The sequence below is a fragment of the Dipteris shenzhenensis genome, chromosome 4, assembly GCF_047967505.1.
Source record: "Dipteris shenzhenensis isolate YYH24624 ecotype China chromosome 4, Dip_SZ_1.0, whole genome shotgun sequence".
NCBI lineage: Eukaryota > Viridiplantae > Streptophyta > Polypodiopsida > Gleicheniales > Dipteridaceae > Dipteris > Dipteris shenzhenensis.
This window is the reverse complement of record NC_141599.1, coordinates 24,364,083-24,380,080: the sequence shown is the minus strand read 5'-3', so window position 1 is coordinate 24,380,080 and position 15,998 is coordinate 24,364,083.

Sequence of the window (15,998 nt, the reverse complement as noted above, 5' to 3'; positions counted from 1 at the left end):
TAGAGTCTCTTCTTAACATTGTTAGAATGTTCTATAAGTGAAACAGAGGCCAATTTTGAGTGAGCACAACCGTGTGTAGCATTACACGCACTAGAGTGGCAGGATCACATTGTGATGCTCAATAGTTGGAGATGTACAATGTGGAATCTGCATGCCAAATGTGTATGTAAAGGCCAAGAGTCATGATCGTGAGACCTAAGGAGGACCATATGCAAGCACACTCTTAGTAACCAATAACAACCCACCAACTCTTAGGTACTACTGAACTAACGCTCAAATGGTTATGAACTATAACTCTCACATATGAATGTATACACCTGTTAACTAAGGTGGATATCTCATGTAATATTTCTTCATTTAAATTAATGTGTTCAAAGCCATGATCAACCTTTTTTGAAAGGAATTGGGATATGAATGAATGAATTTCTCAATTGACCTCTTCATAGTGTTTGGCATTGCATACAATTGTAGGGCCTCCCCTTAAAACTTGTGTGCAGTATCAGTCCCTTCAAACTATGTGTCGTCTAGTAGTCATCGACATCCTAATCTAGAATCAAGAACCTTTACGGGACAAGAAGGGTTCCAAGAGTGGAATCTTTAAGGCAAACTTAGAACATTCGTGTGGATTCGACAAAGCCAAACAATTTCAAGCCAAACAACCCCGTTCATTCATTCTTTCTCATCATATTTTATTGGGAGATCCACCAAATAATCTTCTTAAACCAAGATGTTTGTTAGCCTCTCTCTTTCCCACCAGTCCCAAGTGTCACATTTTAGTAGCAATTTCTTCATTTTGAGCTGCATTTTGCTAGTACTGGTCACATCAGGCAACATGTTTCAACATCCTCTCCCCTTTGCAATTTTGTAAGTAACCTTTATATGGAAGATATATTCTATGGTGAAAAACAGAGAGTACATTGCCTTGAAAAGGGTAAACAAAATGTGTTGAATACATTTCTCTTGTCCTATTGGAAAATTGGGAGAGCATGGGCCAAGCTCATTTGTCTTCATTTTGGATCCCTGATTGTGAACATATTTATCTCTACACCATGTGGGCTGCCAAAGTATTTTTTTAGTGTTCTTGTTATTTCAATGAACAAAAACAACAATACGTATCCAAGATCTCTACTATATTCTATGACCATGATGGAGAAAGAGAAATTTCCACCCCATATTCATTATACATGGATGGGATTACCCATCATTTTTTAATCAATGATCTGTTAGCACAAGGTTGACACAGTCAAGTCTGAATAGTGTGGTCAAGTTAATTTAATCATGCAAAAAACTTTGTTTTATGATTCAAACATTGCATATTATGTCAAGGATGGCATGGTTTGTGCAAATATTATTGATGGTTCTATTAAAAGATTATACCATCTAGTCAATTGCATTTAAGGCCCGACAACCAATACTTTACACTTGTTACTTTATTTCTTCAATATAGGCTCCATAAGAATTCTAGGAATCACATGTATGGTGCCAACTTTTTTACGAAATTGTGTACATTCTTTGATTTTTAAGTGAAGAACAGGAGAGAAAGAGATGGTGGGGAGGATCACTATGAAATGAGGGCAAGGGCAAGGCTATGATCATGTTTTTCTTTGCCTCTAATGATATTCTTGAGAGGTTCAAATTCAAATTTATACAAGGTTCCTGTCATAGTATAGACAAATACCAACCATCCAAGTAGCAACTGGGCTTAGTTGCAAAGGGACTGGATAAGTTTTAGGGTGGGCTATAAGGTCATAAGGAACTGAATATGCTGGGACATCCTACCTATCATACCTATAACTTCTTTACTACTTTGAGCCCTTTTGCTATGTTTGGGTTTAGGGTTGTACCTTGAACTTGCCATAGGGTAAACGTTTGAAGAGGATCTTAGATGCCATGGGCCTATGGTGCCCTAAGATATGAAGTGGATGGTATCTAGTGGGATAGCTAGTCCTAGTTACTAGTGGCTTCTCGGGGTTGTAAAATGGGACCAAGCGTCCTACAAGGCCCATCGTAGTTGAGACTAGCTGGTAGTGGCCTTTTTGGAGTTGTATAATGGGACCAAGAATTCTACAAGGCCCATCATAATTGAGACACTTTTTCCCACTATAACTTACTATATGGACTCATTAGGGTCTTCCTCATTCACACTTTTTAAAACCCTTTTTCTATGCTCTTATAAAGGGTTTTCACTATGCACTACCCATAAGATAGTTACAAGAGTGGGCTATACGTTTCCAAATGGACGCAGTCTTATTGGGGGCTCAAGGCTATGATAGGACCTTGAATTCTATTATCCCCCATCATAATTACAAACTTTCTCCCACTTTGAAACCTTACCTATTGTCTTGTGAAGGTTCCATTTTTCCATATGGGTTAGAATGGGCTATAGGGTCCCAAATCACACTTAGATTGGTGGTAGTTTAAGCTATGATGGGACCAAACTTTCTATACATCCACATTATACTTGAAACCATTTCAATGTAGGATGTGCAGTGTGGGCTCCCAATTTGTCCATAGGTTGTCTTAGAGTGGGTTATAAGGTCTTAATTAGTAGTGGTATTTATGGGGATGTAGGATGTTAGTTGGCTAAAAGGGCTTAATTAGAAGTAGTACTAATGGGGATCTAGAATATTATGGGAACATCATATAATGTCTCATCATAAGAAAAGCCATGTTTCCCATGTTAAACCTGCACTCATAATTTCAATTGGTATTATTTCCATAGGGAAAGGGTTTAGAGTGGAATAGGCTTCTAGTTGGTATTGGGATTGGTAGGACTAAGCATTCTACTAGGCCATCTTATAGTTTGAACCCTTTTTCCCTATGCCATGGTACTAGACATGGTTTCATATGTTAACCACATACGGTAAGGGGTTCGAGTGGGATATTCCTAGATGGTGGTCAGATTGTTGGCGAAGCAATTGCATTACTGCAGAGCCTAGAAGGCCTCTACATTGGTTCGTAAACTACCAATTAAGAAAATCTCTATGAAAGGGGTTTACAGGAGATGGATGAATGGGTCGATATAATAGACTTGAATAGAAAATGGAACTTGAGGAGTTCACCTTGCTGGCAGCGTTGCATATTCAAAGAGATATGGAGCAAAGGATTAATGGGAAAATACAATTTCTTGCTATGGAAGATTACCAACCAATGGCTACCCGTCAAAGCCAAATTGGCAAAGAGATTTCTAGTTAAGCCATTGTGCGTGTTTTGTGGGAGGGATGTAAAGAACATTTTGCACCTATTCTGGAGACGTCCGATGTCAAAGTGCATAGGAAAGAGAGTAGAAGCAATGATCAAATCTACTGGGTTAATGGCAGCTTTTTGGATCCAAGGCAACTGGATGCTAACAATACTTGGAGGAGATGTTAGCCTCCCACCAACCCTCCAAGCCTGTTGTCTATTCCTAAGAGGAGCAGTTTGCTACATATTATGGCAAGTAAGGAATCAACTCACCTTTCATGAAAACCTACTTAGAGGTAGCAGAGTGACTTTAGTCCTGAAAACAGCTAAGGGCGATGTCCTAGACACAGTGAAAGTGGTGGAGATCTTACACCCTGTGGTCAACCAATATCTTCTTGATGTTGGGATTTCACTTTCTTTAACTTGACTCAAAGATATCCTAGTGTAGGGCTAGGGCTCTGCCCTCTTTTCTTTGTTCACCTTTTGTAATGGGTCTTTTTGGGACCGACCCCCTTTTTTCTTTAATAATATGTAGGAAAAAAAATAAGTGAGTTTTTTATCCATCCAAACCCCTTCTAAAATCACTCCTAGCATCATTTTTTAGTGTTTTTGTTTGGATTTGCTATCACACACATCTTAGCAATCACTCAATACACCTTTCTAGAAACCTTAAACACTAAAAACTATCAAAATCAATCCAAAACTGCCAAATGACTTTCAACACTCGTCTTTTACTCACACCTTCCTATACACCAAAACCAACATCTTTTCTCTACAATACTCAGCATTGGGAAATGGGTGGGTAATGAGAGAAGCAAATACAATGCAAAAGCGCACTTGGAACTCCCCAACAGTAGTGCCAAAAATGTGTAGTCTCTAGTAGTGACTTATATATTATGGATATCTTGCAAGAACACCGATGGAGTACTTCCTCCAAGCTACTTCGGGTTAAGAGAACTACATGCAAATGCCATCCACTAGTGTCACTCATGACTCTAGCGACTCTTGACTTGTTCCAATCGTGAATCCATAAGGAGAAAAAGAGGGAGGGAAGAGGGAAGTAGAGAAGGGAGAGGAGGAGAAGAAGGAAAGAGGAGAAGAGAGCATAGGATTAATGAAAGGAACTATGAGGGAACAAGAGGAGGAGAGCTTGTATTCCAATGTGTGCAACCAACAAGTGAAGACCAAAGTCAACCATTTGGCCTTTTGTAGATGCTACCTTTTGAAGAAAGGGCCAACCCTATTACCGTTATACCACTCTATTCATCAAATGACACTACCAACTAATGTCCTTAACAAGTATCATATAAGGGACCTATAGGGCAGCCCATAGCATTATGGGAGGCTAGCAGGATAGTGCCTAAGAGAATTATGAGTACCATAAATGTCCACCATGCAACCCTTAGGGCCTGGTGTTCATCTTGGGGTGTGTACCTCACAAAATTTTAGTGTACCATGTGCATTCAAAAGGAGGGGTATTTTAATGGAACTTTTGGAAACAATTTAGTAGATTTACAATAACAGGAGGGGTTTTTTAATTTAACTTTTGGAAAAAATCTGTTAGTTCATAAGTAAAGAGGTGTATCTTTATTGGGGGAAATTTTTAATTAAGGGGTTTTTAAAATACTCCTTGAATGCACATGATACCTAGGGTTTCTTGGTAGTGCACCCCCCGAGGTGTTCATCAAGCATAGAAATGAGGTGTATCCATGAAGCATACTATGCTCCCAACATAGACATAAGGTAAGAAAATCACGCCATCAGCAGCAGAGTGTAGCAATGAGTTAGCACATATGTTCTTTGGATGCTAGCCAATATATACCAGAGTGAGAACAAGAGTGGGAGCAACTAAATAACTTCGGAATGGCATTAAAAGACACAACAAAGAAGAGAGTCTAGCAAGCCTAGCATACAGGAGGATTTGGTAGAATACTATACAATATCACCAAAAGAGCTATGCAAATTAAATCATGAGCCTATTTGCAAGGTCACCATCCACAAAAGGTAGCTTAGGGGTGAAGCCAAAGTCCGTAAGAGACCAACTATGTACATGCAGGAAACATAAGAGGAGATAGATATTCCAAGGCATGAGGAGTTAGTACATCACACTGAATAAATGGCAAAAGCACTGATTCTAGTCATAAAGGTGACCGCATTCCACCACAACCTCCCATGTTACATATAATCCATAAATACTTATCTAGATTCCTTGTAATTATTATGTTAATAGTAAGTAGTGAAGGTGGGATCCAAGCAACATGGCATAGGGTAGCTCTGTGTGTGTGTGTGTGTGTGTGTAAACTTATTAAAAAGAGCTAGAGTGAGTTAGGAAAGCCATAGAGACACCACCATTTATTTAAAAGGATCATAAAAAGCTTAAACTCAAAATATGAGAATGGATTTGCATAAGAAGGAACAAAAGAATCTTTAAATTAAAAAGGGATTTATTAACATTAAGTGTATCCAATACTCATTACACACCGACCATAGAATATCTAGACAAATACACCCTTCATATGCCATTGATCCACACCACCAAATTGTGCTATTGAATTGACACTCAAAGATGCATCTATTAAGAAGAAACCAATCCAAAAGAAACTAAAGGAAATATTTTTTACACACACCAAATTGAAAGTAGTCAAGCTTCAAGTGAACTCACTCAAGGCAATGGTACCCTGCAATGTTAACATAAAATGAAATCCACAGGGAAACTATAAGAACCTTACATTCTAAGTGTATATTTATGCAATGAAAGGATGGTTGTTTTGGTGGAGTATGGCATAAATGCATGTGTGTGTGTGGATACGACTTGGTATGGATATGGGTAAAAACCCAAAATTTTCTATGAAGTCTTTCAGTATATTCCTAAATTTCACAATCAAGGGCAATGAGTAGTTTGGTAATAAGGTTGGTAATATTAGTAAACATATAGTTATGTGCATTAATGAGCCATCTAAATGCCTTTTTATACGCTTTATATGTACCCATGAGATAGGGGAGCATGCGATTAGATGGATAAAAACATCATTGGTGCTAGCCTATTTGAGTCCAAAGAAGCACTACCAATTCTAATCATGACTGGCTAAAAAATGTTGCCTTTCTTCTCAAGACTATTGTGCGGTGTCTTCTTAATTACTTTGCCTTTGTAGTAGCTGAGCATTTGTGTCTATAGGTTATGTAGCCGAGGAGTGAATTCCATAAGCTCAAGGCATTGTTGGGTCCCTTTACATTGTACTTGTAAGTACATCTTTTAAAGGTGACACTAAAATTGAACTTCTTCTTTGTATTTGAAACAATGCCGAGCCCCTATTGCTCTTCGAGTGTGAAACACTTGAGTAAGAAAAAATAAAATTCCTCAAAGCCAAGACTAAGAATGTCAAGGGCAAGTCACAAGTCAAAGGATATTACAATGGATATGCTAAATGTATTGGATTGTCAGAGTTCCTATGCAGAGTTCCTATGAATCTTTATGTTTAATCTAGACAGAACCCTTTTATCTCAAGAGAACAAGAGGTAAGACCATCTCTCCCATCATATATTCTCATATAAATATAGAAAAGTATACTGGCATATGATTTTGATGAAGATCAAATTCCATTTGATGATGGTATAGTTAAAAATAAGGCATCCACTTGATAATGATGGAACAACTAAGGAAAAAGGATCAAGAATACTGTGTTGAATTGCTCAAGAGCAATTTATAGAATACTAAGGAGAGATTGTTAGAGAAGGCCAAATGTGGAGTGCGGTCCCTACTTGGAAAGTTTCCCTTTAGAAGATTCTACAGTAGTAGTAGTGGTGATAGCCTAGGAAAGGGGTAACTAGTAGACAACAGATGTGGCACATGCAGCATAACACCCATTAAGACATAACTAGCTAAGATCTATAATTTTAATTTTATTCCAAGTTTTCATGCTTTATCATTCATCATAGCGTAAAAGAGCATGAATCCTCGTGGCCACTTCTAAAAGGGTTAAAAAAAGGGTTTAAAAAAGCAAGTAAAGAGAGAGGGTTTCAAATGGCATTCTAAAAATACTTTGCGATCTTTTGAAAAATAAGAAAGAAAAGCAAGAAGAATTCTCTCTAAAGCAACACCCGTTAGTGGGTGTGGCAAAGATGAATACATAATATATATTTAACTAGTACAGAAATCTCTTCATGATGATGTGGTGATAATAAGAAAGATTATCATACGTACAGTATTCATGAATGACTGCTTGAGCACTAGCGTGAAAAGCAAATCACATTTCCGCTCTTGAGAGAGATCACCCTCGTAAAGTTTAACTTTGTCGAGGACGGTGGAAGCTTTTGTCGTCCCTGGAGATGCTGGTCTGGCATCTTTGGTCATAGCTTCACAATAGAAAACGGCGATCGGTTTTGTCCAAAAGGAGAACGATGAATCGATGAGATGATCGATCCATTCATCTTTGTTGCCGCTTAACTCATGCTGGCTAATGTGAGCATGCGAGCTTCATCGGGATGTCTGCCACTGGCCGACTTATTACCTACTTAAAGTCAGCTTTTGTGGGTGTGTGGCTGCCACCACCCTGAAAGCATTAAAGTAGCGCCAAAAGTTTTGATCGTTGATGCGCCCAGACTTCCAGATCAATAGAAATTGTATGCGTTTCTTTTCTGAGCGTGTTTTAAAGAAACCCGTTTCCTCAGTATCAAGTCGACCCCAGCTGTCTTGCATGCGAGAATCAACAAATTGTAGGTGAAGATGTTCGTGGCGAATCGCAACTTTGTGGAATTTATTTCAAGACAAAGTAGCAATAACCATATAAGGAATCCCATGGTCACAAAATAGTTTAAATTTCATGTTCAACTAACACCTCGCGGTCCACTAACACCTGGCGGTCCACTCTCCATTCAATTATAAGTATATCTTTTTTTGTGAAGATCAGTTCAAAATTCAAAGCACTTAGGTGCCAACAAAATGCGGGGAGAGCGACTTTTGCCCTTTCCTAACCGTCGAGGCTAGAGTTAAGCACAAAGCATCGTTTTACAAGTTTTGTAGGTAGGGATGGTCACTCGACCACAGATCAAACTTAATAGTTAACAAGGGCCAAGGGTGCACTACTAGAAAAACTTGCATACAATGTGTATGGTTCTTGTTTTTCTTTCCCTTTATAAAAATTTGATATTTATGATTTTATGGATTGGAAATCATCCTTTTATAGGTATTTTTTAATGAATTTGTTGATGAAAAAAACCCTAATAAATGCCTTATGTATGTACAAACCTTGGTGGGTGATGAGAAAGTCTTAGCACTATTCGCGTAAAAAGTATTTCCTACAATAAGCAAAATCCCTACTTAACAAGATTCAAACTCATACCTTGAGGCTCCCTCCCTCCCCCCTGTCTTTGTTTGTGTCTCTCTTTGTCTCTCTCTCTCTCTCTCTACCTTTCTCTCTCTCTCTCTCTTTAGAGATCATCATCCTATAAAATCCTTCCTCGAAACCAATTTTTTGCATTGTCTTAAGCACAAAGTCCATGCTTAGCCTGGCATGGGATTTTTCAAATCAAGGTTCAACATAAAAACTTTCCTTTAGTGTTAGAGCATGATCAATAGCACGGAAGACGTTCAAAATTGCATTGTGGATGTTTCTCCCGCTTGTAAAGGCATATTACCGAGGGTAAGTTATTCTTCCAAGGATAAATTTGACCCTGTTTGCCATTGTTTTAAATATGACCTTGTAAGCACAATTCAACATATGCAATGGTGGGATTTAAAGTATAACATTAGGGGAGAAATGGGGTCTCCAAAGGGGCTCCAATTAGTGTTTCCTAATTTCAAGGGATTAGAGACAGATTTGAGGTGTACCAATGAGAGTGCTCCTTTGTGTGGGGCAATGGTATGTTGAGGTGTACAAAAGGCCATGTTGAGCATTTATGGGTGGGGAGACCTCTCACCCATGGTTTAGACCCATGGTCCTCACTCCTAGCCATTGATTTGATCTCTTATCCAAGGGTCACATTCAAAGGGGTAGATCTAAGGGATACTATCAAAGGATTAGGGGGATCAAATATAAGCCCTTGATCAAGGAATGGATCCAAGGGAGGAGATGAAAGAAGGAAGTGCCACAATCTTAGCCATTGATTTGTAGGAGATCCAAGGGAGGACATGAAAGCAACAGGTGCTTCAACTCGGGCCATTGATTTGAAAGAGATCCAAGGGAGGAGATGCACCAAAATGGCACTTCAATCCAGGCCATCCATTTCATTTGAAGGAGATCTAAGGGGAGAGATGCACCAAAAAGGTGCTTCAATGTGAGCCATTGATTATGCGCTTGAATCCTAGCCATGCAATTGCATAAATGCATCTCCACCCTATTGATAGAATGAAGTAGACTTTTATATATTTTCTATTGAATTTTGAAATTAAACATGTAAATCTTGGTGAAACTTTAAATTTTTTTGCATAAAAGTTTCAAATCCTGACGAATCTTTCAAACGTTTATTTTTATTAGGGCATACAAATTTTAGACACCAATATAAAAATTTAGCTTCTTAACGGAACTAACTTGAAAAAATTGTCCATGGTTGAGGTGGTAGGAAGGGGTGGGGATGGGAGGATGTCTTCGCCCACTTTGACCCTTTTATATCATTGCTCAATATCCTGGTCTATGTAACCAATATCCTTAAGTTTTTCTCTTTCCTCTTCTATAAGCAATATTTTCTCTAAGCTTTTTGAACCCCCCTCTACTTTGATGGGCCTTCTCGGTTGTGTAACCATGTTGGCATATTCAAATATCTCTGCAAGCATTTATTGGGGACGAGCATTTTCCGAGCGAAATCTTCCGAGCATCCGAGTGAAGAGAAAAAAAAGCTTCCAACTATGTAAAAATATGGCAAAACATAATGGGATGTATTTTGAAGAAACCCACACGTAGAGTAGACTTCTCTCTGAAAATTCCCTTCTGATCCTTCTTACAACTTTTACTTAATAGGGGGCCCCTCACATTGAAAACCCTTTTTCAACCTAGCTTCATGAAAGAGTTTCTCCAAAGAAACCTCATTGAAGCAAGCCATCAAGGTAGTTTCACCAACGAAACCCCTTTGAAGTAGGTCTTCCAAGGTAGTTTCACTGGCAAAACTACCATGGACAACACTTTTAAAAGTGGCATAACTTTCACATCCAATGTCCAAATATAGTCATTCAGCCACTCAAATTGATCTAAAAACCCCATTTGAGCACATCTATGGGGTGATATTTTGGAAAATCTTTCATATATAGTATTAAATATTACATGTATTTTATGAGAGTGATAAATAAGCCCAAGTTAATAATTATTCATAGTAATTTAAACTTCTTTAGAAACATATCCATAAATATCTTGTTATTCATGCTATTAAAACACTAGAAAGCTCGTCATATTGATATAAATTGTTTAATAAGTAATTATATATGTATAATATTATTACATTGGGCATGATTATGAGGGATGTTTCATAAACAAATTATTTTTCAACACTTTTTTAAGGTAATAACAAGGGTACAAAGGATTTCTATGAATAAGAAAATTTATGTTATGTAAAATTGAATGAGTGATATTCTGTATATTTTTATGATAAAGAGATCTAGTTCTAGTGAAAATAAAACTGTAAAAACCACCTTTCCTAAAGAAATTTAATTTTCCAAACTCTCAAAAAACATGCTCGGATAAACCTGCTCACAGGTTTTTACTCGTAAAATTGATGCATCCACATCTATCTTAGTTTGGATCGAGTCACACTCCTCCATTTTTCCTCTCATAGAACTTCACCCATAATTATTGAATGAACTATTTTGCTATAGCATATTGACTCACTCTCTTTGTGCATTTCTCCACCACTTGCTCTTCCAGCTCCTCTAGCTTTTGTGCTTTGGAGCATAGTATCCTGGATGGTTCAAATGACACATTTTTCTTTCCCATGCTATTTGACTATGTTTGCAAGTCTGAATTAGCTTGAGCTTATGAGGTATCACTTGCGGTGTCTACTATCATGCTGGTTTGTAACACGCTTCCCATACTGGGATTTGAATTTATAGAATCAACTTTGTACAACTCTCCAACTAATTTCAAGGACTTAGATGATAATGAAATGAATACAGGAATCAAATGCATGGAGTTTAAACCATCTCTTTGACATGACTCACACATGAACACTATCAGCCCGCTGCATACGGGTTGCCACCACCCATGCATTATATTTTGAATACTGCCCCGACTAGTACTTTTGACTTCGGATCCTCCAACTAGGCTATCGGTTCATGTATACCTATAAAAGGCTTCACGTGAAATCCATTGACTGTGTTGGGAATACATTGACTGTGTTGGGAATACACATTCCATGTAAATCCACAATCTATCTAGAATATTCCCTCCTATTTCAGCTCCTCCACAATCCGGTATGGCCCCTAATATCTCAATTTTAGCTTACCTAGAAATCTTCCCAATCTAGAGTTGTACACCAATACCAAATCACCCACCTTGAAAAGCTTGAACTTGATATTCCAGCTCACCCATGCATTCCACCTTTTCTAAATGACTTGGACTGTATATTGGCTCTAAATTATGTCCTCCTCTAGTCGACGTAATTGCTCCTGTGAGAACTAAATTGACTCTTCTGGGCTCACCTTCTTTGCCAAAATTTACAGACTCGAGGATATAAACTCCATCGGGACAACAGCCTCCAAATCATATACTAATCAAAACGATGTCATGCCTGTGGTAATGCATAGGTGCCCAACATTACATTGCCGATCACATGTCTCGTGTCAAGTCGGAAGAAGAAGCCACTAGTGTAAAAGATGACTTGCCAGATGCCACACTATTTCAGATAGATGTTGTTTCAGATTGACGTGCAGATATCATTGGGTACTTAATTGCAGGAAGACCACCCCTTGAAATGAAAGCAGTGGATGCCAAAAAAATAATTTTAAAAGCTGCACCCTATCAACTCATTGCACGACAACTATACAATATGGGCAAGGACCAAGTTTTAAGAACATGTGTAATGCCTCATGAGACCATGCCAATTCTGAGTGAAGTCCATGAAGGCATTATAGTGTGACAATAAAAAATGATATTTTGTTTTGAATCCTATGGGAGGATTTGTGGGGCCCGCAAGGTGACAAAAGCTAGCCACGGAAACAAAGAACCAAGAAGTGTAATGGAGAAGTTGGTGGCGAGAGACGGCTCTTTGCGGCTACTCTCGTTGCGACTTGACAATCTTTTGATGTCGACTACTTTATTTCATGTAATCATTAATGTGGGTTTGACACTAATTAGAATAAGTAGTGAAAATGATTGCAAATGTGATTATGAGTGGAGTGCATCATTGTAAATACCACGGGTATGTATTATAAATACCTTGATATAGGGATAGAATGGTTTGGGAGATATATTATTTGCTTTGTAATTGGGAAATAGAAATGAGTCATACATTTAGAATGGGCCAAAAGCCTACACGGACTCAATAATGTACTAAAATAATAGGGAGTGCACATGGAGAGCATGTGGAGGGCATGTGGAAAAGTGTGGAGGAGTGTGGAGACAAAAGAAATCCTTCTAGAATTCTTATGTGGAATGTGGAGGATGTTGACATGTGGAAAAGAGGAGGGTCCTCTTGGGCTCCATGTGGGAGGACTATTGATTTTTCTACTCAAAAGGATAAAGAAGCATCTTGTGATGGGACACTTGTCAAAATCCTCCTAAAAGGACAATTGATGGTGATCCATGCCCTTATGTCATGAAGAGGTGAAAGAATCTACTGCCAGCAAATGTAACAGGGTGAAGGAAGGTGAGAATTGCACTATAAAAGAAGCCCCTCCGCTCTCTCTCAAGCATCTCATTTTCTCCTTATAGTCTTGCCATTGCCTTGTATCTAGCTCCTTCTATGCCTCTCCATTCCCTTGAGTCTTAGCCCCTCTCTTCTTTGTAGTTCTCTCCCATTGAGAAGCTTTCCTGGCTTCTAGAACCAAGATCTTACCTTCTTTTCCCATTTTCCCATATTTTTTCCCTCTTTGCTCAGGAGCTTCGTTGGTGCTCATGTATGGCTTGCTTTGGGATCTGTTTTGAGGGGATTCTCTACCCTTTAGGGTGACCTTAGTCCAATATGTACTGTGGAAGCAACCCCTTTAGTAAGGGAAATCGTTGCCTTTTCCTATTGCTTAAGTCGCTCCTAGACTGTTTTGGTACTCTGTCGTAAAACGGCCATAACTTTTTGCTCCCTACTCTGTTTTGGTCGAAACCTATATCAAATCTTCATCTCTTTGAGCTCTATCCATTTATGTCTTTATTTCCATGTTTTGATTTACTGAAAAAAATGTTATAGTGTGCAAAATAGGGTAGACTTGGATTTGGGATAGTTTTGGAGTTTGTTGCGAAAATGGTCCTAACTTCTCATCTCTTGTTCCATTTTTCGTGAACTATATGTCAACATTCTTGTATTTTCAAACCCTACAAGCATGTGTTCTTTGTTTTGGGTTTTAAGGGTCAAAGGAAGAGCTATTCCCATGCTATCATAACTATATTTTTATTTCTAATAATTGTGGGATCTCTTATGTTGAGCTTTATCAAAATGATACGACCCAACAACCCCATACATCAGAATGAGACCTACTAATTCAGCCCCTTCACTTCCATCCATGTAGTTATTAGTATGAAAAATTTCTTCCAATAGAGGCTTGCTCTTACATTCGATGCCAAACGCATGGCAGAAATCAATGCTTCCCCTCAACCTTTCCTCTTTCCCATGTTGAACTATGATCTCACCTTTGATGTTTATATCTTTATCTTGCTTTGATTCATCTATTTTCCTTTCCCTCTTGTTCTTTTGACTCTAAGAAGTGACTAGAATTAAGCACCCAAATTCTGTGTCACATCTTTTGGTATGTGGGGTCTCGTAGGAGATGTGGGGTTTGGGAAGTTAGTACGAGACCCTAAAATCCTTGAAGGACCACATACATTAGGGACTTTCTCCATTCTTACCACTACAGCGATGCACAAGTTGGCAAGTACGGCACCATCACTGTACATCAGAACCCACTCAACATTATCCTCGATAGTACAGTAATTCAAAGGGCCTTCTCACTCCCAACACAAGGTGCAAAATACCCTACAACCATGATAAATTTCTCAAAGTACAGCCTCTTCTCAACAAGGGCACAAAGTTCCATAGGGGCAGGATATTAATTCACACCATCATTAACCCTCACCACCTATCCACAATCCTGGGGGTAAGTGGGCCAAGAATCATCCCTTACACTCCGCACATTTGTTTTGCTGAGTAGGAAACTAAAGCAAGATTGGATCCAACACTTACTCATCTCCTTCACAAAAAAACTAGATGGTTCATCATGCCAAAAATGTAAAATTCCACACTGATTGGCTGTAATCATCAATAAGGGTCTATAGGAATGAGAAATGTCTCTACCCTAGTCACCAAAACCTATTGAGGAGTTGTACATTCCCTTCTCACTAGCATGGGAGCCATCACCAACTTCTCCTACTATCACATTAGCAAATGCGGATACCTTCGAAGAAATGCCTATTCTGGAGGTTGGAATTGAGGAATTGCCCCATGAATGCTACAGCTTGGTGCACAACTGCAACCAATATATCTCCAACAACAGTAGTAACTAGAGTCTGAGGCTACATCGACACCAGAGCCTAAGGCTACATCGGCACCACCACCACCCATCAACGCCATGCCAGTCCATGAGCCATAAGCGGAGCTAGTGCCAGATCAACAATATGAATATTGTACCCAAGTGATTGAAATAACATTGGAATAACCCCCAACAAGTATTACAAAATCATTAGGATGGCTACATGGGTAGTAATTGTATCAGTAGTATCACCAGTTCTCATCACCGTCTGTCATTCTCCATCATCAAGCTAGCCAAATGCTCCAAATGTCAGAACTATTTACTAGCTTGGCCAAGGAGGAACATGCACGAGAATTAGAAAGACAGATTACAGCAGCAATCAAAGACCAATTCTAGGGAATCACCATAGAGGTCAGGGCACTTCAGGCACAAATAGATGAGAAAGAGGTTGAAGAAGTGTGCACGAACCAAGCTCTCCAAGCTCAAGAGAAGGCAATGAGGGATATGATGTCCAACCTCCACCAAAGCCAAATATAGCTGATAACAGTAGTACAAGCTACGGCAATCCTATAGACCTCCTATGGCTACTTAATCTCCGCACATGCTCAGTAGATAGAGGCACTGGCACAAGCTTGACTCACTCTAATCCACAAAGAAGAAGAGCTCCAGGATTGCCAAGAAAAGCTTGAAGACATGCAATAGTCTTTGGCAATACACACATTCAGAATTGAAGAGCTTACAAGGGACTGCCGAATCTTAAAGGACCAACTTGCTACTGCTAAAGAGGCTAGCAATTCTCAAGCACAAGTCTTGGACCAATGGTCCAATACCACTGAAGTCATTCCTCAAGAAGCGCAGGTCACCTTGCAAATGAAAAAGCTTAAGGAGGCATATACATCCATCTAGCATAAATATAATTAAAAAATGGATCAGATGCAATCCCAAAAGATAGTCATCTCCAAGCTTGAACTCCAATTGCTAGTGCACAACAATGAGGCAATGGAAGACAACACCAATGAAGTCCCACTACAATGCACAATGGTGGTGTACTAAGAGCTTGTGGCTGCTCTACAAGCAGAAGATCACCTCAAAGCATGACTGCTTACCCAATGGAAGCAACTCCAAATCAGGATCATATCCGCTCATCAAACAATCAAATGGGAACATTCCATAGGGACCAAAACTCTACGCATAATTTGCCAAGACTTGTTCGAAC